General features: G+C 38.8%; 1 protein-coding gene and 1 non-coding gene across 3 annotated transcripts in view; one reads left to right on the forward strand and one right to left on the reverse strand.

Moving 5' to 3' along the window:
* LOC110464826 overlaps positions 1-24,923 on the reverse strand; it is a 500,325-nt gene that overhangs the window by 456,106 nt on the left and 19,296 nt on the right. The window lies entirely within an intron of this gene.
* Trnas-aga lies at positions 14,473-14,545 on the forward strand. The gene has a single exon. It is a non-coding gene; the product is annotated as a tRNA-Ser (tRNA).

The raw sequence follows: 24,923 nt of genomic DNA on the forward strand, positions 1-24,923 counted from the left end.
GTTGTGGCTCTGGTTCCAGACCGCTGAAAGGAACTAGTTGCCTGTCTGGATCTGTTTCTGCCTGTTACAATGGTACACATGTATCCCAAACGGCTGGAAGACAGGGATCAGTTTGCAATCAGTCTGGGTCATTAAAGCACTTTAATTTAAGAGTGCCACCTGGTTCCTTCATCACTTCATGTTATGATCAAACAAATACATATATTGTATGACATGTACGTGTATCACAGAGATAACAAATACATATATTGTATGACATGTACGTCACATATCACAGAGATAACAAATACATATATTGTATGATATGCACGTCACGTATCACAAAAATAACAAATACATATATTGTATGACATGTACCCAACGTATCACAGAGATAACAAATACATATATTGTATGACATGTACGTCACGTATCACAGAGATAACAAATACATATATTGTATGACATGTACGTCACGTATCACAGAGATAACAAATACATATATTGTATGACATGTACGTCACGTATCACAGAGATAACAAATACATATATTGTATGACATGTACGTCACGTATCACAGAGATAACAAATACATATATTGTATGACATGTACGTCACGTATCACAGAGATAACAAATACATATATTGTATGACATGTACGTCACGTATCACAGAGATAACAAATACATATATTGTATGACATGTACGTCACGTATCACAGAGATAACAAATACATATATTGTATGACATGTACGTCACGTATCACAGAGATAACAAATACATATATTGTATGACATGTACGTCACGTATCACAGAGATAACAAATACATATATTGTATGACATGTACGTCACGTATCACAGAGATAACAAATACATATATTGTATGACATGTACGTCACGTATCACAGAGATAACAAATACATATATTGTATGACATGTACGTCACGTATCACAGAGATAACAAATACATATATTGTATGACATGTACGTCACGTATCACAGAGATAACAAATACATATATTGTATGACATGTACGTCACGTATCACAGAGATAACAAATACATATATTGTATGACATGTACGTCACGTATCACAGAGATAACAAATACATATATTGTATGACATGTACGTCACGTATCACAGAGATAACAAATACATATATTGTATGACATGTACGTCACGTATCACAGAGATAACAAATACATATATTGTATGACATGTACGTCACGTATCACAGAGATAACAAATACATATATTGTATGACATGTACGTCACGTATCACAGAGATAACAAATACATATATTGTATGACATGTACGTCACGTATCACAGAGATAACAAATACATATATTGTATGACATGTACGTCACGTATCACAGAGATAACAAATACATATATTGTATGACATGTACGTCACGTATCACAGAGATAACAAATACATATATTGTATGACATGTACGTCACGTATCACAGAGATAACAAATACATATATTGTATGACATGTACGTCACGTATCACAGAGATAACAAATACATATATTGTATAACATGTACGTCACGTACAACAGAGATAACAAATAATCACGTGAAACACAAACCACAGTCCTGTCTAAATCATGATTGTTCACTATAAATAAATCCCTCAATGAATCTCGAGCTCCACTGCCAACAGTCATGATGTTAATTAGCATCTCTAAAGATGGAACCCTCTCTTTATCGGCTTTCTCCAAAACAAACTCAACCAAAATAATCTTCTTATCATGATCAATCAAAGCTAAAGTGGCCACTTAAAAAATACATAACAGTTAAGAAATGATGCCAGATAAATATGGACAGGTAAAGCAGTTCCATGCACAGGTAAAATAATGAAACCTGTTTTGAATTATGTACAGGTTAAATAATGAAACCTGTTTTAAATTATGTACAGGTAAAATAATGAAACCTGTTTAGAATTATGTACAGGTTAAATAATGACACCTGTTTTAAATTATGTACAGGTAAAATAATGAAACCTCTTTTAAATTATGTACAGGTAAAATAATGAAACCTGTTTTGAATTATGTACAGGTTAAAAAATGACACCTGTTTTAAATTATGTACAGGTAAAATAATGAAACCTGTTTTGAATTATGTACAGGTTAAATAATGACACCTGTTTTAAATTATGTACAGGTAAAATAATGAAACCTGTTTTAAATTATGTACAGGTAAAATAATGGCACCTGTTTTAAATTATGTACAGGTAAAATAATGAAACCTGTTTTAAATTATGTACAGGTAAAATAATGAAACCTGTTTTAAATTATGTACAGGTAAAATAATGAAACCTGTTTTAAATTATGTACAGGTAAAATAATGAAACCTGTTTTAAATTATGTACAGGTAAAATAATGAAACCTGTTTTAAATTATGTACAGGTAAAATAATGAAACCTGTTTTAAATTATGTACAGGTAAAATAATGAAACCTGTTTTGAATTATGTACAGGTTAAATAATGACACCTGTTTTAAATTATGTACAGGTAAAATAATGAAACCTGTTTTAAATTATGTACAGGTAAAATAATGGCACCTGTTTTAAATTATGTACAGGTAAAATAATGAAACCTGTTTTAAATTATGTACAGGTAAAATAATGAAACCTGTTTTAAATTATTTACAGGTAAAATAATGAAACCTGTTTAGAATTATGTACAGGTTAAATAATGACACCTGTTTTAAATTATGTACAGGTAAAATAATGACACCTGTTTTAAATTATGTACAGGTTATAAATAATAACACCTATTTTAAATTATGTACAGGTTATAAATAATGACACCTATTTTAAAATATGTACAGGTTAAATAATGACACCTGTTTTAAATTATGTACAGGTTATAAATAATGACACCTGTTTTAAAATGTGTACAGGTTAAATAATGACACCTGTTTTATGTACAGGTAAATCACTGATACCTGTTTTATGTACAGGTAACATTACTGATACCTGTTTTATGTACAGGTACATTACTGATACCTGTTTTATGTAAAAGTAAATTTCTGATACCTGTTTTATGTAAGGTAACATTTCTGATACCTGTTTAATGTAGATGTAACATTACTGACACCTGTTTTATGTACAGGTAAATTGCTGATACTTGTTTTATGTACAGGTAACATTACTGATACCTGTTTTGTGTACAGGTAACATCACTGATACCTGTTTTATGTACAGGTAACATTACTGACACCTGTTTTATTTAGATGTCAAATTTCTGATACCTGTTTTATGTAAGGTAACATTTCTGATACCTGTTTTATGTAGATGTAACATTACTGACACCTGTTTTATGTACAGGTAAATTGCTGATACCTGTTTTATGTACAGGTAACATTACTGATACCTGTTTTGTGTACAGGTAACATTACTGGTACCTGTTTTATGTACAGGTAACATTACTGACACCTGTTTTATGTAGATGTCAAATTACTGATACCTGTTTTATGTACAGGTAAATTACTGATATCTGTTTCATGTAGATGTCAAATTACTGATATCTGTTTTATGTACAGGTAACATTACTGACACCTGTTTTATGTAAAGATAAATTACTGATACCTGTTTTATGTACAGGTTACATTACTGATACCTGTTTTGTGTACAGGTAACATTACTGATACCTGTTTTATGTACAGGTAACATTACTGACACCTGTTTTATGTAGATGTCAAATTACTGATACCTGTTTTATGTAGATGTAAAATTACTGATATCTGTTTTATGTACAGGTAACATTACTGACACCTGTTTTATGTACAGGTAACATTACTGATACCTGTTTTATGTACAGGTACATTACTGATACCTGTTTTATGTAAAAGTAAATTTCTGATACCTGTTTTATGTAAGGTAACATTTCTGATACCTGTTTAATGTAGATGTAACATTACTGACACCTGTTTTATGTACAGGTAAATTGCTGATACTTGTTTTATGTACAGGTAACATTACTGATACCTGTTTTGTGTACAGGTAACATCACTGATACCTGTTTTATGTACAGGTAACATTACTGACACCTGTTTTATTTAGATGTCAAATTTCTGATACCTGTTTTATGTAAGGTAACATTTCTGATACCTGTTTTATGTAGATGTAACATTACTGACACCTGTTTTATGTACAGGTAAATTGCTGATACCTGTTTTATGTACAGGTAACATTACTGATACCTGTTTTGTGTACAGGTAACATTACTGGTACCTGTTTTATGTACAGGTAACATTACTGACACCTGTTTTATGTAGATGTCAAATTTCTGATACCTGTTTTATGTACAGGTAACATTTCTGATACCTGTTTTATGTACAGGTAACATTACTGACACCTGTTTTGTGTAAGGTAACATTACTGACACCTGTTTTATGTAAAGATAAATTACTGACACCTGTTTTATGTACAGGTAACATTACTGATACCTGTTTTATGTACAGGTAAATTACTGATACCTTTTTTATGTACAGGTAAATTACTGATACCTATATATCTACCGAGAATATATGTAGCTCGTATTATGCTTGTTTGGTTAGAGTATCTGAATATAATAGCTTCACAGGAACAGTATACTGTATAGGACTAACATTTTACAGGTAAGTATATAATGAAACCTGTTATCTCTATTTAGGTGTAAAGTTCAGAATGATTTTATTGAGTTCAAAAGTACACAACAATACATGAACGATACAAAGACCCAATGTCTCCCCCACTACAATAGATCAGCTTTCTAGCTATGACACACAGGAACCGAGCCACCAGAATATTCTTTCATCTCTAAAAACATGCTCTTCGATCCTTCACAACCCATTTCCTGTGGTTGGTTTTGTGATATATGCTTGTTTTTTTCTCATTTGATGCTCCGTCCTTAGTTTTCTATTATTCCCTTTTGTTCCTTTAAACTGAAGAGCTGTATGCATGCAATATCCATAATGTTGCTTTACAAACCAAACATCATATGAGTATATGTACATTATATACAGTCAATAACTTGGAGTATTCTGCTTTATGAGGATCAAGCCTCCTGAAGTATTTTCTGGCTATCAAAGTATTCTTTTACATTTTAATACTGAACATAATACCTCGATAGAAATTTTAATAAAGTGTACAGAAATAGATTGGTTCCAATTTCATCCGCCAGAACTTTTACTTCGTTTTTTTATTATTATTTTTTTTTTTTAAATCAAATTTCGAACACCTGTATTTCTATAAATCCATCAAAAGATGTGTGGGTTTCTTTTACGAAGACATCTGTAAAAAAAAAAAAAAAAAAAAAAAATTCCAATTGGATCCATTTTTTATTATTTTTCTCTGTTTATAAAGATATTGGGAAAAAGTCATATAAACGTTAATTTCTTTGTATGTTATCTCTGTTGACACCATATGCATATTTTTTAGTAATCCACAAAAAAAAAATATATTGGATTTTTACAGGGATGTTAGCCATAACTTGTGGAATTCTACACCATATCAAATGTGTAATCAGCTAAAAGTCCACAAGACAACTGGAATTGACAATAATAGAGGCTCTATACACACTAATAACTAGAAAATGTCTGTAAGACATAAATGCCCCCGCCCATGGATGGGACGAGAAGGGACGCGACAGGACGGGAAGGGACACGATGCGACAGGATGGGACGGGACGGACATGGGCAACACTATATGCCCTCTCATTTTATGGCGGGGGCATAAACATGTCATCAGCTTATTTACTTAATGTTTCCTTTGTCCTTTGTTTCACAAAATCTTCAGTAAGAATATAATCAAGGCTGAGAAAGCTTTTAAATAATTAGTTTTGTAAATACATTTTACACTGCTACACATAATAAGTCACATTTGTGATTTGTGTTTGAGTTATTTCCCTTGTTTTTCTTTATTGAGAACAGTACAAGTGGTGATATCCCAAAAGTATCTCTTCAACTGTTATTTCATTTAGTCTACATACACAAACATAATGTAAAAGTATCTCTTCAACTGTTATTTCATTTAACCTACATACACAAACATAATGTAACGTGCGGGCGGTCACCCATCCAACTACACACCATGCTGGACGCTGCTGAACTAGTGAACGGGTCCCCGGGTTATACCGCATCACTGGAAAAGCTAGCTTGCCAGTAAGGCAGTATTTCCCCCTCATATACCTTAGCTGTTACAATAACAATTAAACTCAAAACAAACAATATCTTTACTATTATTCTGAAGACCTGATGTTTTGAGATCCTTTACACAGGGTGATGATCATGACCACCAAATGGAGTCGAATCTGACAAAATATCACACTGGTATTCACACAAACACCCGATCCTCATGCGCAGCGACGGACCATGAGTTATCTCCCTTAAATTTGGTTTCTCTTTTGAAGTAGTAGAGCGCTTATTGGGATAACTAATAGGTGTGTTAATTAGGTCAAATATAGTTTGTTTGATGTAGATACACGTTTATAACCAAATAACACTCAAGAAATGGAATGTACTTTTGTTTAATCCATCCCTAGAGTTTTTAAGCTGGAACCTCATATCAAATACGGAGAACAATTAAACAAAACATTATCAGATCCTGCGGAATAAGCATTGAAAATTGCTAAATACATCTCCACACAGGAGAGTTCCTAAACACACTGTTAGGTGTGACTATTGTTTGTCCTGTGTGACGTGACTGAATGAGCTTGGTCGGGACTGAATGGGTCGTGGTCGGACAGGCAGAAATCTATAGGAGGAGGATATCGGACTACAGGGGGGACTGTTTGCTTTTGGTATCTAATGGAACGGTTAACAGGTGATGAATGTCCCAATCAATTTCTAGCCTACATAAACGTCCAGAAACAGGTTATAGCAAGCTTTAACTGCTATATATCATAGATTAATTTTCAATTTTCAAATTGATTATATTTTCCAAGCAGAAAATTCAGTATTTCTGTGTACATTATCTCATGGTGATCGTTTCAAACCCAAGGACAGGCATCGTTTGTTTAAGTTTAGGTGATTACCAAAGTTATCAATTATTCAAATTTTATCTCATTGCATCATTAAGATAATTAGCCTTGGAACCTGTCTCTGATAAACCTGATGTCTGACACACCTGTCTCTGACACACCTGTCTCTGATAAACCTGATGTCTGACACACCTGTCTCTGATAAACCTATCTCTGACAAACCTGATGTCTGACACACCTGTCTCTGACACACCTATCTCTAACACACCTGTCTCTGACAACCTGATGTCTGACACACCTGAATCCAGGTAGATGCATCCTTCACAGACTCACTAGTAAATACATGAATAAACAATAAATATGAAAACTGTGAGGGGTGGGGGAGGAGGAGGGGGGATGAATCTGCAAGTCTCGGTAAGCACTTAGATGCCATATAGATTTCAATACCTTTCGATTCCCATTGCACAATGGATCTGAAATGTATTGATGTTTTTATATTAAACACATTTTATTCGGAGAATTGTTTAATATTCCTGGGAAGCAAGCAGGTAAACATTTCACTACCTGTGCTACTTTTACCTGACTGTGACGACTATTGATTGATTGATTAGTTAGAAAGATACAGTCCATCAGCACACAAAGGGTCCACAAATACACGACGGTAGTAAAGCTCACGTCAGAATATAAAACTGCAAACTAACAGAGAAAGAATAGATGGACGTGAACATGGAGATATTCAAGATTTGTTACGACATGTAAAGGGGTTACATAACCTAAGGCCCAATGACAATATTATTATAATAATCATTATCAGTGTAAAAGATGTGAATTGTACATAACTGTCAGTCACTTAACATTTACTAGCTTCAGGTAGAGGGAATTCCTTTAGCTCAGAGGTGAAATGTTCTTCGTGTCAAAATCACCTTACTTAGCTTCAGGTAGAGGGAATTCCTTTAGCTCAGAGGTGAAATGTACTTTGTGTCAAAATCACCCTACTTAGCTTCAGGTAGAGGGAATTCCTTTAGCTCAGAGGTGAAATGTACTTTGTGTCAAAATCACCTTACTTAGCTTCAGGTAGAGGGAATTCCTTTAGCTCAGAGGTGAAATGTACTTTGTGTCAAAATCACCTTACTTAGCTTCAGGTAGAGGGAATTCCTTTAGCTCAGAGGTGAAATGTACTTTGTGTCAAAATCACCTTACTTAGCTTCAGGTAGAGGGAATTCCTTTAGCTCAGAGGTGAAATGTACTTTGTGTCAAAATCACCTTACTTAGCTTCAGGTAGAGGGAATTCCTTTAGCTCAGAGGTGAAATGTACTTTGTGTCAAAATCACCTTACTTAGCTTCAGGTAGAGGGAATTCCTTTAGCTCAGAGGTGAAATGTACTTTGTGTCAAAATCACCTTACTTAGCTTCAGGTAGAGGGAATTCCTTTAGCTCAGAGGTGAAATGTACTTTGTGTCAAAATCACCTTATATTACTTAGCTTCAGGTAGAGGGAATTCCTTTAGCTCAGAGGTGAAATGCACTTTGTGTCAAAATCACCTTATATTACTTAGCTTCAGGTAGAGGGAATTCCTTTAGCTCAGAGGTGAAATGTACTTTGTGTCAAAATCACCTTACTTAGCTTCAGGTAAAGGGAATTGCGTTTAGCCCAGATCTAGAGGTGTTGTGTACTTGGTGTCAAAATCTCCTCACTAGTTTCAGTAGGAATCTGCCTTTAGCTCAGAGGTGGAACATATCAAACTAGAAAGTCTAGGGTCGCCGGTTCGATCCTCTATGGAGACATGTATTAAGTTTATTTCTCTGTAAGCTTTCTACATTAGGTACTTAAATCTTAAACACAGTGACAAAGCCCATCCAACCATTGATTCCCAGCTACTTCTGTTACTGATTAAAAACATTGAATGTCAAACTTGCCATAATTCAGTTAATTTCCTAATAATTAAACATTGTCTGTAAAGTGACGATTCAGGGAGAATGACTTCTGAACAAATAAGATCATATACCGATTTTGATAGCCATATGCATGTATCTATGTTTTTATTACTTTTTTACTTTTGTGAAAAATAGATTTCAATGTTTTCTGAGATACTGGAATAGAAGAATTCAATTATCTGAAAATCAGCATTGTTTTTCATAATTAAAAAGCTATTGTTTTGACAGAAACGATTCCACTGAACAGTTATTGTGCATGCTGGTATAGGTAAATTAACAGCTATATGGTCATTTAAGGACGTGCAAGGTTTTGGTTGTGTTTTACCTCCTATTAACAGCTATGGTCATTTAAGGACGGGCCAGGTTTTGGTTGTGTTTTACGTCCAATAACAGCTATGGTCATTTAAGGACGTGCCAGCTTTTGGTGGTGGAGGAAAACCGGAGTACCTGGAGATAAAGAAGCCCGACCTACGGCCAGTACCTGGCGACTGCCCCAAGTAGGTCTCGAACCCGCGGCCTAGTGGTGGAGGGCTATAGTGGTAGCAGAATGTCAGACGCCTTAACCGCTTGGCCCCCGCGGCCCAGTGGGGGAGGGCTAGTGGTAGCAGAATGTCAAACGCCTTAACCACTTGGCAACCGCGGCCCAGTGGTGGAGGGCTAGGGGTAGCAGAATGGCAGACGCCTTAACCACTTGGCCACCCCGGCCCAGGGGGGGAGGGCTAGTGGTAGCAGAATGTAAGACGCCTTAACCACTTGGCCCCCGCGGCCCAGTGGTGGAGGGCTAGGGGTAGCAGAATGGCAGACGCCTTAACCACTTGGCCACCCCGGCCCAGGGGGGGAGGGCTAGTGGTAGCAGAATGTCGGACGCCTTAACCACTTGGCCACCGCGGCCAAGTGGTGGAGGGCTAGTGGTAGCAGAATGTCAGACGCCTTAACCACTTGGCAACCGCGGCCCCATATATATATATGTATACTGTACTACTCAACACAAATGTATAATGAACAGGTGGGCATGAAAATAAATGTGATCACCCAAAAATGAATATGAACATTCCATGACAATGTAAAAGATTATTGTACTATGTACTGTATAATCTCCGCTTTATATGGTGATTTTATATTTACATTTATTTGGCATGGAAATGAATATAATACAAACCTATAATGAAATATAAAATGCAGAAGCATTGTCACTGAGAAAATTTCTACACACACTACTAAACCTTTTAACCTATTTAAAAGCAGTGTTCCCACACTGAATCTTAGATTTGACGCATAGTTGATAAATTTACAAGATTCTGTATCCCAACATCGAAAGTGACATGGTCCTTGACAACTGGGGATATAACCAACAGTTATAGGGGCAAAAAAACTCAAATGGGGGCGATAAGGTATACGGACAAGTGAAATATTCCAATTCTAAAGTTCATGAATGCAAACATTCTGAAAAGAAACTTATATAAACTATCTGGAGTCATTTTGTTGAATATTTGAAGAGGATTAAACAGGTAATAATCATGGACTTCAGTACTATATACAGTTCTGTTGTATCAGCATTCACAGAGACTCAAGTTTACCACAATTAATAGAATCTTATATTTTAAGGAGATGCAACTTTAATGTTACACCGTTACTGCAGCAGTGATGCCTACCACAGCTCAAACGGCCCTGGCCTGATGTCTTTTTTATTCCATTGGTTACAACATTCAATTGAAAACTAAAGCAATTTACGACTCCAGTGGGAGCTGTCGTTATCAGTAAAAATCAAAGTTATCTCCCCTTAATTGACAGCACAACAAGATACTACCAACCTGTAGGTCGCGGGTTCTGATAGATGTTAACGTGGTCTGGTCCTACTCCATCAATATCAAACATTTCCGCTGGCATTTGTTTTAATTTTAATGTCACTATCATGTTCTCTGGAAATCGTACAAATTAATTATATCTACTTGATATGTCCATGTCACGTCTATCGTTTGTCTAGAAATCTAACAAATGTATTATATTGACCGTGATGTGCCGAAGCAGTATCGACACTATATGTTCTAGATATTTTTACTTTTTTTTCAATAATTGTTCCTCAATTCGTTTCATATTCAATTTACACTAAAAATCAGTTACTGATAAAAGTAATCTAGTGTTCATGTTGATAAAGTGTTTATAGTTTCTATTTCAAGGTCATTGAGTAATCATGAAATATTTATGACCATTTTTTGGTAGCTGTGTCCTTCAATTCTAAGCCTTAATATGAAGTCACTCAATTTTAACTTTTAAGAACAAGCAATGATTTCTCTAGATGTACAAAATGAAATTAGACGCAAACATTTCTAAAATTGATATTTGATAAACATTTTTTTATAGTGTATGATATTTATGTAGATTGATATTGAAACATGAGACCAGAATAACCAACTGATTACATGTAAAAATACAAACAGAACAAAGGAAATTGCAGTAATGGAGTACATATATACTATGGCAGTGTATACTATGGCAGTATATACTATGGCAGTGTATACTATAGCAGTATATACTATGGCAGTATGTACTATGGCAGTGTATACTATGACAGTGTATACTATGACAGTATATACTATGGCAGTGTATACTATGGCAGTGTATACTATGGCAGTATATACTATGGCAGTGTATAATATGGCAGTGTATACTATGGCAGTATATACTATGGCAGTGTATACAGAGCAATGTTTAACAGATAAAGTTGAATCCTCCTGTACTTGTTGCTTTGATACACCTCAAACTGTTGTTGGAATATGACATAGCATTTCTTAAATCTAAATTACAGATCAATCGAGCTATCTGTAGCTAGTCGTCGACGATCAACCCAGTCCAGTTCCGCTAAATTCCTCCCTCCTTTAACAAAGTCTTTGACCCCAAAGACACACAAGACCCGATACCACCTTCCATGGGTACATGTCATTGGGCACCAAAGGACTATGTATGGTTTGGGCCTTTTTTGGCCCCCAAATCCATCAAAATTAAAAATCTGCAATAGAACTTTCAAATGACTGTTTCTTTAATTTTGAATACTTCCCCAGTACTATTATGTAAACATTAATTTGTGTTTTCAATTATGGCTGCCATTGTAACCAGGTCATATTTGCATAAATTATTGAAATTCGATTATTCAGTCAATTTTGACAGGTTTTCACCTAGTTTTTCTCTAAGCTACCACAGAGCGCAATCTTGAACACACTTTATTTTTCTCCTAAAGATGTATTACAGGTGCCTACTCATTATCCCTTGATATTAAGTTTGTTCAAGAATGCACTCTATAGTTTCTAGGAGAAAAACTATGCAAAACATCACAATATTCACTGAATATTCAAATTTTTCTAATTTATGCAAATTTGAACTTGTTACCATGGCAACAATAATTAGAAATATAAATAAATATTTTCATAAAAGCATTTGGAAAGTATTCAAAATTCAAAAAACAGTCATTTCAAAGTTCATTAAAAGGTTTTGAATTTTGATGCATTTGGGGGCCAAAACATGCCCAAACCATACATAGTCCTTTATAACAAGAGAAAGAGAAATGCATGGCCAGACCGGGGTTCGAACCCGGAACCCTCCTTACTCTAGACGGACGCTCTACCAATTTAGCTATCTAGTTGCCTATGATTGATCAAGTCCAGTACTAGTTCCGCTTCAAATGTAGCTTTGTATGTTAGCCAATATTCTGTATTGTATAAATGTAGATCATTACCCCCCTAACATGTACGTATACGTACATTGTTGACATTTAACACAGGGGAAATATATCTGACTGACACAGCTTACATAACAACGCAATGGGCGAATCGTTACACCTTGAGCGTATGACAGCATTCCTAAAACAAGAGGCCCAGGGGCCTTAATAGCTCAACTGGTATTTTATTTTTCAATTTAAAACCTGCTGAGTACCATTCAGGTTTATCAAAGGAGTACAAGAAACAAAGTTGCAAGAAGAACTACATATAAATCTGTTTGGTTTGGTTAAAATCCCTTCAACGGAACAGAAGGAGAAAGATCTTTAATGTTTTCCTCAATTTCCCCTAATGGGCCCCACTCATCTGCCCCAAAGAAGAGGGTCCACACACCTCAGTTTAAACAAGATTCTTTTGTCCCTAAGCATGCTTCAGACTGCATTTGGTTTAAATCCCTTCACTTGTATAGTAGGAGAAAAAAACAACTCTATTTCCACTATTGGGCGCCGCCCCTATGCCCCCAGAGGGCTCACACCCTCCATTTATACAAAACTGAGAACCCTTGGGCCAATGATGCTCCAGACCAAATTTGGTCAAAATCCCTTCATCGGTACAAAAGGAAAAGGATCTTTGATGTTTTCCTCTATTTCCCTTAATGGGCCCCACCCATCTGCCCCTAGAAGGGGGCCCACACACCTCAGTTTATACAAAATTGATTCTTTTGTCCCTAATCATGCTTCAGACTGCATTTGGTTTAAATCCCTTCACTCGTATAGCAGTATAGCAGGAGGGAAAACATCCTCTATTTCCCCTATTGGGCCTCGCCCCTATGCCCTCAGAGGGCCCACACCCTCTGTTTATACAAAACTGAGAATCCTTTGGCCAATGATGCTCCAGACAAAATTTGGTCAAAATCCTATGAGGTGTTCAGGACTAGTAGCGTTTTGAAGGAAAAAAATTGACGGACGACGGACGACGGACGCTGCGGCATGGGATAAGCTCACTTGGCCCTTTGGGCCAGGTGAGCTAAAAACTAATTAATATTATTAATTACATCGTTTGTCCTATGACAACTGACATTCTTTACAAACAAATTTTGTGGAGTCCAAAGGTTGTCGGGTTGATTTAAGCTTTTTACTGCTATGTGATGTATTCTGAGATCTCATTCAATCAAAAGGAATTTATTTAAATTTATGCATATTTTTTTTTTTTAGATTTGATAATTTAAAACTTAAAAGGTTGCAAAATAATTGAGAAAAAAGTTGCATACTTTTTTGATTGAGTTCCTCTAACGAACCTAACAAGTACAGAGATAATTAAACCGCTGTTCCGTGCCTATTTTTGATTGACAGCTACATGGCAATCTATACAAATTCCAATATAATCGTTTCAGGTTCACCTTGAACTTTTGTTTCAACATTCATCATTCCTGTAACAACATCATGACTGGTTAACTAACTACTATAAACAGTACAATGGTTGACTGCTATATTTATGACACTGTTGTATAGACTCACAATGGTTGACTGCCATATGTATGATACTGTTGTATAGACTCACAATGGTTGGCTGAGTCACTAGCATTAAGACTACAAATGTACTTTATATGTGTAGTGGAACTGGACTGGGGTGGCCATCAGCAATCAGGTAGCTCAATTGGTAGAGTGTCCGTCTAGAGTTCAGAGGGTCCCGGGTTCGAACCCCGGTCTGGCCATTACATTTTCTCTTTCTCCTGTTACAAAATTGGCGAGCTAGCCAACCCTTGTTTCAAGCATTGGTAGTAGCAACCTTGGGTTGTAAATAGTTGTGTCTTCGGGGGGAAGACTTAGAAAAAGGAGGAATGAACGTCGCGGAACTGGACTGGTTCAATATCAGGTGACCAGGTAGCTCAATTGGTAGGGCATCCGTCTAGAGTTCGGAGGGTCCCGGGTTCGAACCCCGGTCTGGCCGTTACATATTTTCTTTCTCCTGTTACATTTGTATGACACGTACTGTTGTATTAGACTTACAATGGAAGGCTGGGTCACTAGTATAGACTAATATACATGGAGCGGAACTGGACTGGGTCGGATGACCAGGTAGCTCAATTGGTAGAGCATCCATCTAGAGTTCAGAGGATCCCCGAGGTTCCAATCCCTGTCTTGCTATCCATATCTTTCTCTCCAGTTACAGTGGTGCCTGTGCCCAAACCTTGTTGTCTTGTCTAGTATATATACTGACAATACTTTAGAGGTCCTGGCCCTTTCGCTGTTGTCTAGTTCATTGTATACTGGACAAGATTTTAGAGACTTCCTTCCCTGATGTCTAGTATATACTGGACATGACTTAAAGAGATTTCCTTCTTTCTTGTCTAATATACTTACAAGACTTAGAGATCCTGGCCCTTTCACTGTTGTCTAGTATACTTACAAGACTTTAGAGGTCCTGGCCCTTTCACTGTTGTCTAGTATACTTACAAAACTTTAGAGGTCCTGGCCCTTTCACTGTTGTCTAGTATACATACAAGACTTTAGAGGTCCTGGCCCTTTCACTGTTGTCTAGTATACATACAAGACTTTAGAGGTCCTGGCCCTTTCACTGTTGTCTAGTATACATACAAGACTTTAGAGGTCCTGGCCCTTTCACTGTTGTCTAGTATACTTACAAAACTTTAGAGGTCCTGGCCCTTTCACTGTTGTCTAATATACTGACACGTCTTTAGAGATCCTGGCCCTTTCACTGTTGTCTAATATACTGACACGTCTTTAGAGATCCTGGCCCTTTCACTGTTGTCTAGTATACTTACAAGACTTTAGAGGTCCTGGCCCTTTCACTGTTGTCTAGTATACTTACAAAACTTTAGAGGTCCTGGCCCTTTCACTGTTGTCTAGTATACATACAAGACTTTAGAGGTCCTGGCCCTTTCACTGTTGTCTAATATACTGACAAGTCTTTAGAGATCCTGGCCCTTTCACTGTTGTCTAGTATACTTACAAAACTTTAGAGGTCCTGGCCCTTTCACTGTTGTCTAGTATACATACAAGACTTTAGAGGTCCTGGCCCTTTCACTGTTGTCTAATATACTGACAAGTCTTTAGAGATCCTGGCCCTTTCACTGTTGTCTAATATACTGATGACAAGACTTTAGAAATCCTGGCCCTTTCACTATTGTCTAATATACTGACAAGACTTTAGAGATCCTGACCCTTTCACTGTTGTCTAATATACTTACAAGACTTTAGAGATCCTGGCCCTTTCACAGTTATCTAATATACTGACAAGACTTTAGATATCCTGGCCCTTTCACTGTTGTCTAATATCCTGACAAGACTTTAGAGATCCTGACCCTTTCACTGTTGTCTAATATACTTACAAGACTTTAGAGATCCTGGCCCTTTCCCTGTTGTCTAATATACTGACAAGTCTTTAGAGATCCTGGCCCTTTCACTGTTGTCTAGTATAATGACAAGACTTTAGAGATCCTGGCCCTTTCACTGTTGTCTAAGATACTGACAATACGTACTTTAGATATCCTGGCCCTTTCACTGTTGTCTAATATACTGACAAGACTTCAGAGATCCTGGCCCTTTCACAGTTATCTAATATACTGACAAGACTTTAGAGATCCTGGCCCTTTCACTGTTGTCTAATATACTGACAAGACTTTAGAGATCCTGGCCCTTTCACTGTTGTCTAATATACTGACAAGACTTTAGAGATCCTGGCCCTTTCACTGTTGTCTAGTATACTGACAAGACTTCAGAGATCCTGGCCCTTTCACTGTTGTCTAATATACTGACAATACTTTAGAGATCCTGGCCCTTTCACTGTTATCTAGTATACTGACAAGACTTCAGAGATCCTGGCCCTTTCACTGTTATCTAGTATACTGACAAGACTTCAGAGATCTGGCCCTTTCACTGTTGTCTAATATACTGACAAGACTTCAGAGATCCTGGCCCTTTCAATGTTGTCTAGTATACTGACAAGACTTCAGATTTCCTGGCCCTTTCACTGTTGTCTAGTATACTGACAAGACTTCAGAGATCCTGGCCCTTTCACTGTTATCTAGTATACTGACAAGACTTTAGAGATCCTGGCCCTTTAACTGTTGTCTAGTATACTGACAAGACTTCAGAGATCCTGGCCCTTTCACTGTTATCTAGTATACTGACAAGACTTCAGAGATCCTGGCCCTTTCACTGTTGTCTAATATACTGGACAAGGGTTTTGCTACTTCAGATACAAAAGAATATAAGTTACAACAACTTCAGTCTAGAGGCTTATTTCAATGAATATCTCAAGGAAGAGTAGACTACATGGTCCCTAAGCTGGATAACGCTTACTTCAGAAGTAAGAGTAGACTACATGGTCCCTATGCTGGATAACGCTTACTTCAGAAGTAAGAGTAGACTACATGGTCCCTACGCTGGATAACGCTTACTTCAGAAGTAAGAGTAGACTATATGGTCCCTACGCTGGATAACGCTTACTTCAGAAGTAAGAGTAGACTATATGGTCCCTACGCTGGATAACGCTTACTTCAGAAGTAAGAGTAGACTATATGGTCCCTACGCTGGATAACGCTTACTTCAGAAGTAAGAGTAGACTATATGGTCCCTACGCTGGATAACGCTTACTTCAGAAGTAAGAGTAGACTATATGGTCCCTACGCTGGATAACGCTTACTTCAGAAGTAAGAGTAGACTATATGGTCCCTACGCTGGATAACGCTTACTTCAGAAGTAAGAGTAGACTATATGGTCCCTACGCTGGATAACGCTTACTTCAGAAGTAAGAGTAGACTATATGGTCCCTACGCTGGATAACGCTTACTTCAGAAGTAAGAGTAGACTATATGGTCCCTACGCTGGATAACGCTTACTTCAGAAGTAAGAGTAGACTATATGGTCCCTACGCTGGATAACGCTTACTTCAGAAGTAAGAGTAGACTATATGGTCCCTACGCTGGATAACGCTTACTTCAGAAGTAAGAGTAGACTATATGGTCCCTACGCTGGATAACGCTTACTTCAGAAGTAAGAGTAGACTATATGGTCCCTACGCTGGATAACGCTTACTTCAGAAGTAAGAGTAGACTATATGGTCCCTACGCTGGATAACGCTTACTTCAGAAGTAAGAGTAGACTATATGGTCCCTACGCTGGATAACGCTTACTTCAGAAGTAAGAGTAGACTATATGGTCCCTACGCTGGATAACGCTTACTTCAGAAGTAAGAGTAGACTATATGGTCCCTACGCTGGATAACGCTTACTTCAGAAGTAAGAGTAGACTATATGGTCCCTACGCTGGATAACGCTTACTTCAGAAGTAAGAGTAGACTATATGGTCCCTACGCTGGATAACGCTTACTTCAGAAGTAAGAGTAGACTATATGGTCCCTACGCTGGATAACGCTTACTTCAGAAGTAAGAGTAGACTATATGGTCCCTACGCTGGATAACGCTTACTTCAGAAGTAAGAGTAGACTATATGGTCCCTACGCTGGATAACGCTTACTTCAGAAGTAAGAGTAGACTATATGGTCCCTACGCTGGATAACGCTTACTTCAGAAGTAAGAGTAGACTATATGGTCCCTACGCTGGATAACGCTTACTTCAGAAGTAAGAGTAGACTATATGGTCCCTACGCTGGATAACGCTTACTTCAGAAGTAAGAGTAGACTATATGGTCCCTACGCTGGATAACGCTTACTTCAGAAGTAAGAGTAGACTATATGGTCCCTACGCTGGATAACGCTTACTTCAGAAGTAAGAGTAGACTATATGGTCCCTACGCTGGATAACGCTTACTTCAGAAGTAAGAGTAGACTATATGGTCCCTACGCTGGATAACGCTTACTTCAGAAGTAAGAGTAGACTACATGGTCCCTACGCTGGATTACGCTTACTTCAGAAGTAAGAGGAGACAATATGGTCCCTACGCTAGATAACACTTACTTCAGAAGTAAGAGTAAACTTTATGGTCCCTACGCTGGATAACGCTTACTTCAGAAGTAAGAGTAGACTACATGGTCCCTACGCTGGATTACGCTTACTTCAGAAGTAAGAGTAGCCTATATGGTCCCTACGCTGGATAACGCTTACTTCAGAAGTAAGAGTAGACTATATGGTCCCTACGCTGGATAACACTTACTTCAGAGGTAAGAGTAGACTATATGGTCCCTACGCTGGATAACGGTTACTTCAGAAGTAAGAGTAGACTACGGCCACTACAGAGGACACTTACTGCAGAAGTAAGAGTAGACTACGGCCACTACAGAGGACACTTACTTCAGAGGTAAGAGGAGACTACGGCCGCTACAGAGGTCACTTACTGCAGAAGTAAGAGTAGACTAAGGCCGCTACAGAGGACACTTCCTGCAGAAGTAAGAGTAGACTAAGGCCGCTACAGAGGACACTTCCTGCAGAAGTAAGAGTAGACTAAGGCCGCTACAGAGGACACTTCCTGCAGAAGTAAGAGTAGACTAAGGCCGCTACAGAGGACACTTCCTGCAGAAGTAAGAGTAGACTATGGCCGCTACAGAGGACACTTACTGCAGAAGTAATAGTAGACTACGGCCACTACAGAGGGCACTTACTGCAGAAGTAAGAGTCCACTACGGCCACTACAGAGGGCACTTACTGCAGAAGTAAGAGCTACGCTGGATAACACTTACTACAGAACTAAGAGTAGACTATATGGTCCCTACGCTCGATAACGGTTACTTCAGAAGGAAGAGTAGACTACGGCCACCACAGAGGACACTTACTGCAGAAGTAAGAGTAGACTAAGGCCGCTACAGAGGACACTTACTACGGAAGTAACAGTAGGATTCGGCCGCTACAGAGGTCACTTACTTCAGTAGTAAGGGTAGACTACGGCCGCTACAGGGGACACTTACTACAGAAGTCAGAGTATACTACGGCCGCTACAGAGGTCACTTACTTCAGTAGTAAGGGTAGACTACGGCCGCTACAGGGGACACTTACTACAGAAGTAACAGTCGGATACGGCCGCTACAGAGGACCCTTACTTCAGAAGTAACAGTAGACTACGGCCGCAACAAAGGACACTTACTGCAGAAGTGGCCGTAGTCTACTCTTCCTTCTGAAGTAACCGTTATCGAGCGTAGGGACCATATAGTCTCCTCTTACTTCTGTAGTAAGTGTCCCCTGTAGCGGCCGTAGTCTACTATTACTTCTGCAGTAAGTGTCCTCTGTGGTGGCCGTAGTCTACTCTTCCTTCTGAAGTAACCGTTATCCAGCGTAGGGACCATATAGTCTACTCTTAGTTCTGTAGTAAGTGTTATCCAGCGTAGCTCTTACTTCTGCAGTAAGTGACCTCTGTAGCGGCCGTAGTCTTCTCTTGCTTCTACAGTAAGTGTCCTCTGTAGCTGCTGTAGTCTACTCTTACTTCTACAGTAAGTGTCCTCTGTAGTGACCGTAGCCTACTCTTACTTCTGAAGTAAGCTGTAGTCTACTCTTACTTCTGCAGTAAGTAAGAGTAGACTACGGCCGCTACAGAGGACACTTACTTCAGAGGTAAGAGTAGACTACGGCCGCTACAGAGGATACTTACTGCAGAAGTAACAGTAGACTACGGCCGCAACAGAGGACACTTACTGCAGAAGTAAGAGTAGACTACGGCCACTACAGAGGACACTTACTGCAGAAGTAAGAGTAGACTACGGCCGCTACAGAGGACACTTACTACAGAAGTAAGAGTAGACTACAGCCGCTACAGAGGACACTTACTTCAGAGGTAAGAGTAGACTACGGCCGCTACAGAGGATACTTACTTCAGAAGTAAGAGTAGACTACGGCCACTACAGAGGACACTTACTACAGAAGTAAGAGTAGACTACAGCCGCTACAGAGGACACTTACTTCAGAAGTAAGAGTAGACTACGGCCGCTACAGAGGACACTTACTTCAGAAGTAAGAGTAGGCTATAATGATAATTATCTAAACCCACAAATAGCATTGTTATCTTTATTATAACACTCACACGATTTCAAAACATTCATATCTCATTCATATTGACTTAACAATGAAGCTTTTGACAGCATTTTAGTTATTTGTAGTAGTGAGTCAGGTTTTTTTCTTCAAATTTTGCCGATGAACTTTGACCTCTATTTTAGGGCCAGTCATGCGTAAAAAGGCCCATTTATAGAGTAGCTAATGTTGAACAATAACAGGAACTATCTATATTGGTACATGTATGAAGGTTTATTAATGCCCACAGCACGCAACATTTGTTATGTAAAGCAGCTCAGCAAAGAAGACAGATTCACTGCGATTTGATTCCCTCCGACAACCTTTGACAACAAAATGGCTTCCTTGCGCTCACACCAATTACAGGACCCCGGAGAAGTCAGCAGGTAGGGGGCGCTGCTGGTTGTACACCACTTGACAACTAAGGTAGATCACCTAAAGTCTGAGGTGGTCATCCCGACATTTAATCAATAGCCGTGCCGTCACAAATCCTGAGAAGGCTGTGGCGTCTTTAAACCTGGACAGAGGCAAGTCAAAAGTAAATCCCAGCCTCCTTCTGACTATACCATTAATGGGCGGGAGATTAATACACATGTAGGTTTAGTACCGTATTTACCCAGAAAAAAGACCCATGTAGGTTTAGTACCGTATTTACCCAGAAAAAAGCCCCATGTAGGTTTAGTACCGTATTTACCCAGAAAAAAGCCCCATGTAGGTTTAGTACCGTATTTACCCAGAAAAAAGCCCAATGAATGTTTATTACTGTACTTACCCAGAAAAAAGCCCCATTTTTAACAAACATTTTCTCGGCAGAATTTAAAAAAATCCTCTTGCAATCATTTTTTTTTATTACCAAACTGGGAATTTGTAATCAAGTTAATTGTTTCTCCTTATGTGTTAAGAATAGGGCACTGTATTATATGCTCAAATCGTAAGATATGGCATGTATTTAAGATAATATTTTAGTTCTGAATTACATTAAATATGTGTATGTAACATCAACGGAAGAAAAGTTTGACAAAAGTATTGGAATAAAAAGCAGATATTTTCAGAATACATGAATACAGGCATAAAGCACTCCAGTAGTTTTAATAAACAAACACAGGATGCTTATTGTCAAAATACTGGAAGGGACATAACTCTAACACAAATCACTGTAACATAGCTTCGGAGGCTTGGCCGTTGGCATTCATGATCATACACAATTACAGTACCAACTGGACACGGCAACAGCTGCTCAAACTTTTATTGTGTACAATATTAATGTATTCATAATTTTATTATACGTCACTTTTAAGGTCGTATTTCTTTTACATTTTAATCAGGAAGCTCACCACAAAGGAGAATGATATATAATCCTTTAAAATGATGTATAAAACAGTGTGTTTGTTTCCAAAATCTATTTATAATTTCATATGTTGTCATGTAATAAAAACATCTTAGTATATAACAAAGGAAATAACTCGGAACTGATAAGGCTCATCAGTTTACAAATATACGTGATCTAGTTGAGGTTCTCCTTATATAGGTTTCTGATTACACAGGTTCAGTTTACACAGAAATGTAAACAGTGCAACCTAGCTGAAGGTCTGATTTATACAGGTGTCCAATTAACATAGGTTCGTTTTATGGGTTCGTTTTATGAAGAAATATATCCAGTAAGACTTATCGATGGTCTGGTTTCACATGTACAGCTACTGAAGGACGGATTACACAGGATCAATTAATAAAGAAATGTATACCGTGAGTATTATACAGGTGTCCGGATCACACAGGTGTGTTGTTAATGAGACTGGGTGGTATTTAACACCTATACTGTCAAAGTCACCAGATCTAGCCATAAGATATTATAGGTGAATATATGAAACACAGATGAGGCTATATAGCTATTGACACATGTACATGAGACCGGCCAGTGACATATGGGATAGTGACACATCAGGCAAGTGACATATGGGGCTAGTGACACATCAGGCAAGTGACATACGGGGCTAGTGACACACCAGGGCAGTGACACACCAGGGCAGTGACACACCAGGCTAGTGACACACCAGGCCAGTGACACACAAGGCCAGTGACACAAAAGGCCAGTGACACACAAGGCTAGTGACACACAAGGCTAGTGACACACCAGGCCAGTGACAAACAAGGCCAGTGACACACACCAGGCCAGTGACACACTAGGCTAGTGACACACCGGGCCAGTGACACACGTGCACCAGGCCAGTGACACACCAGGCTAATGACACACAAGGCCAGTGACACACAAGGCCAGTGACACACAAGGCCAGAGACACACAAGGCTAGTGACACACCAGGCCAGTGTCAAACAAGGCCAGTGACACACACCAGGCCAGCGACACACCAGGCTAGTGACACACCAGGCCAGTGACCCACTAGGTCAGTGACACACCATGCCCCAGGCCAGTGACACACCAGGCCAGTGACAAACAAGGCCAGTGACACACACCACGCCAGTGACACACTAGGCTAGTGACACACCGGGCCAGTGACACACGAGCACCAGGCCAGTGACACACCAGGCTAATGACAAACAAGGCTAGTGACACACCAGGCCAGTGACACACCAGGCTAGTGACACCCCAGGCCAGTGACACACTAGGTCAGTGACACACCATGCCCCAGGCCAGTGACACACCAGGCCAGTGACACACAAGGCCAGTGACACACCAGGCCAGTGACACACAAGGCTAGTGACACACAAGGCTAGGGACACACCAGGCCAGTGACAAACAAGGCCAGAGACACACACCAGGCCAGTGACACACCAGGCTAATGACACCCAAGGCTAGTGACACACCAGGCCAGTGACAAACAAGGCCAGTGACACACACCAGGCCAGTGACACACCAGGCTAGTGACACACCAGGCCAGTGACACACTAGGTCAGTGACACACCATGCCCCAGGCCAGTGACACACCAGGCCAGTGACACACCAGACTAGTGACACAACGGGCCAGTGACACACCAAGCTAGTGACACACTGGGCCAATGACACACCAGGCTAGTGACACACCGGGGCAGTGACACACCATGCCCCAGGCCAGTGACACACCATGCCCCAGGCCAGTGATATTTGGGCTAGTAAAACCACATGTGATCTCCTCAGTTCCTGTTGTCTTCAATTTTGTTTTGGTGTCTGATCGGTTCTTGCTGTTGTTTTTCCTTTTGCTTTAGTCTCTGTTCTGTTCTTGCTGTCTTTTTTCATATTTTTATTTTTGTCTCCTCAGATTTTGTTCTTTTTCCTTCTATTTTCGACTCTACTCACTCCTTCTTGTTTTCATTTCGTTTCGGCGTCTCCTGCAGTTTGATAGTGCTGATTTTTGTATTGACTAGGAGTTAAGTTTTGTCTTTAAGAATTGACGATATGGTATTTATATTTTTTTTCTGTTTTCCTTGCGGCCAGAGCTATCACAGAACTAATGGCCATGGAGCATATCTGGGTAACATTGGTGTACCATAATGGCGAGATGGAATTACAGTGAAATGCCAACCCAACCAATTGCTTCATGTTTTAATCATCCTCACAAGATGCTGGTCCTGTGTACGTTACCAATGATCACATCCATTTCCAACACAACACTTAACTCATCCACCCTTGAAATTTCATGATGAACTTTTCCAACCTTAGAATTGGAAGAGTTCAAATGTGTCTTTAGGGGTGAATGAGTTAAATTTAAAGTTCAACATCTCAAAACTAAACTGAGAAATAGTTTTACCATTCCCTTAATTGATCAAGCTAATTATTAACACAATAGAAGTGCAGTTCTATATATATATGAGTAAGATATTTATTAGTTCTAAATATGAGTAATTTTACAATATAAGATCTGTATTCAGTTCTAAGTGTAGTGGCAGCCTCTTACGTTATTCACTTTCATTAGTTTTTCATGTTACATGACATTTCCAGGAAAGTTTTCTGTCTACAAAGGTCACTAGGCCTCACGGTCCCACGACTGCTATATAGGTGGATTCTGTATGTGTACGAGTCTCTGTATAATGTAGCTATAGCTACTATAGGCCTGGCAGTCTGGAGTATTGTCCCCCACAGTGGGAACATTCTGCATATCCTTGAGCATGAAATGTAATCAGACAATTTAAACTTCCTACAATGAAATCAGAAACTACAGTAGCATTCATTATTTGGTTATTTAATCAGGAGGGTTGACAGGATACATATATACATATATACGTGTAAACTAAAGGAATGATGATCCTTCTGTCTGCAATGTATTCCCATCTATCCAGAGTGGGCCAGACACTCTCACACCCTCACATCCCAACACCCTCACACACCCCACATCCTAACATCCCCCCTCCCTTACCC

The sequence above is a fragment of the Mizuhopecten yessoensis genome, unplaced genomic scaffold (assembly GCF_002113885.1).
Source record: "Mizuhopecten yessoensis strain PY_sf001 unplaced genomic scaffold, ASM211388v2 scaffold11037, whole genome shotgun sequence".
Classification (NCBI taxonomy): Eukaryota; Metazoa; Mollusca; class Bivalvia; order Pectinida; family Pectinidae; genus Mizuhopecten; species Mizuhopecten yessoensis.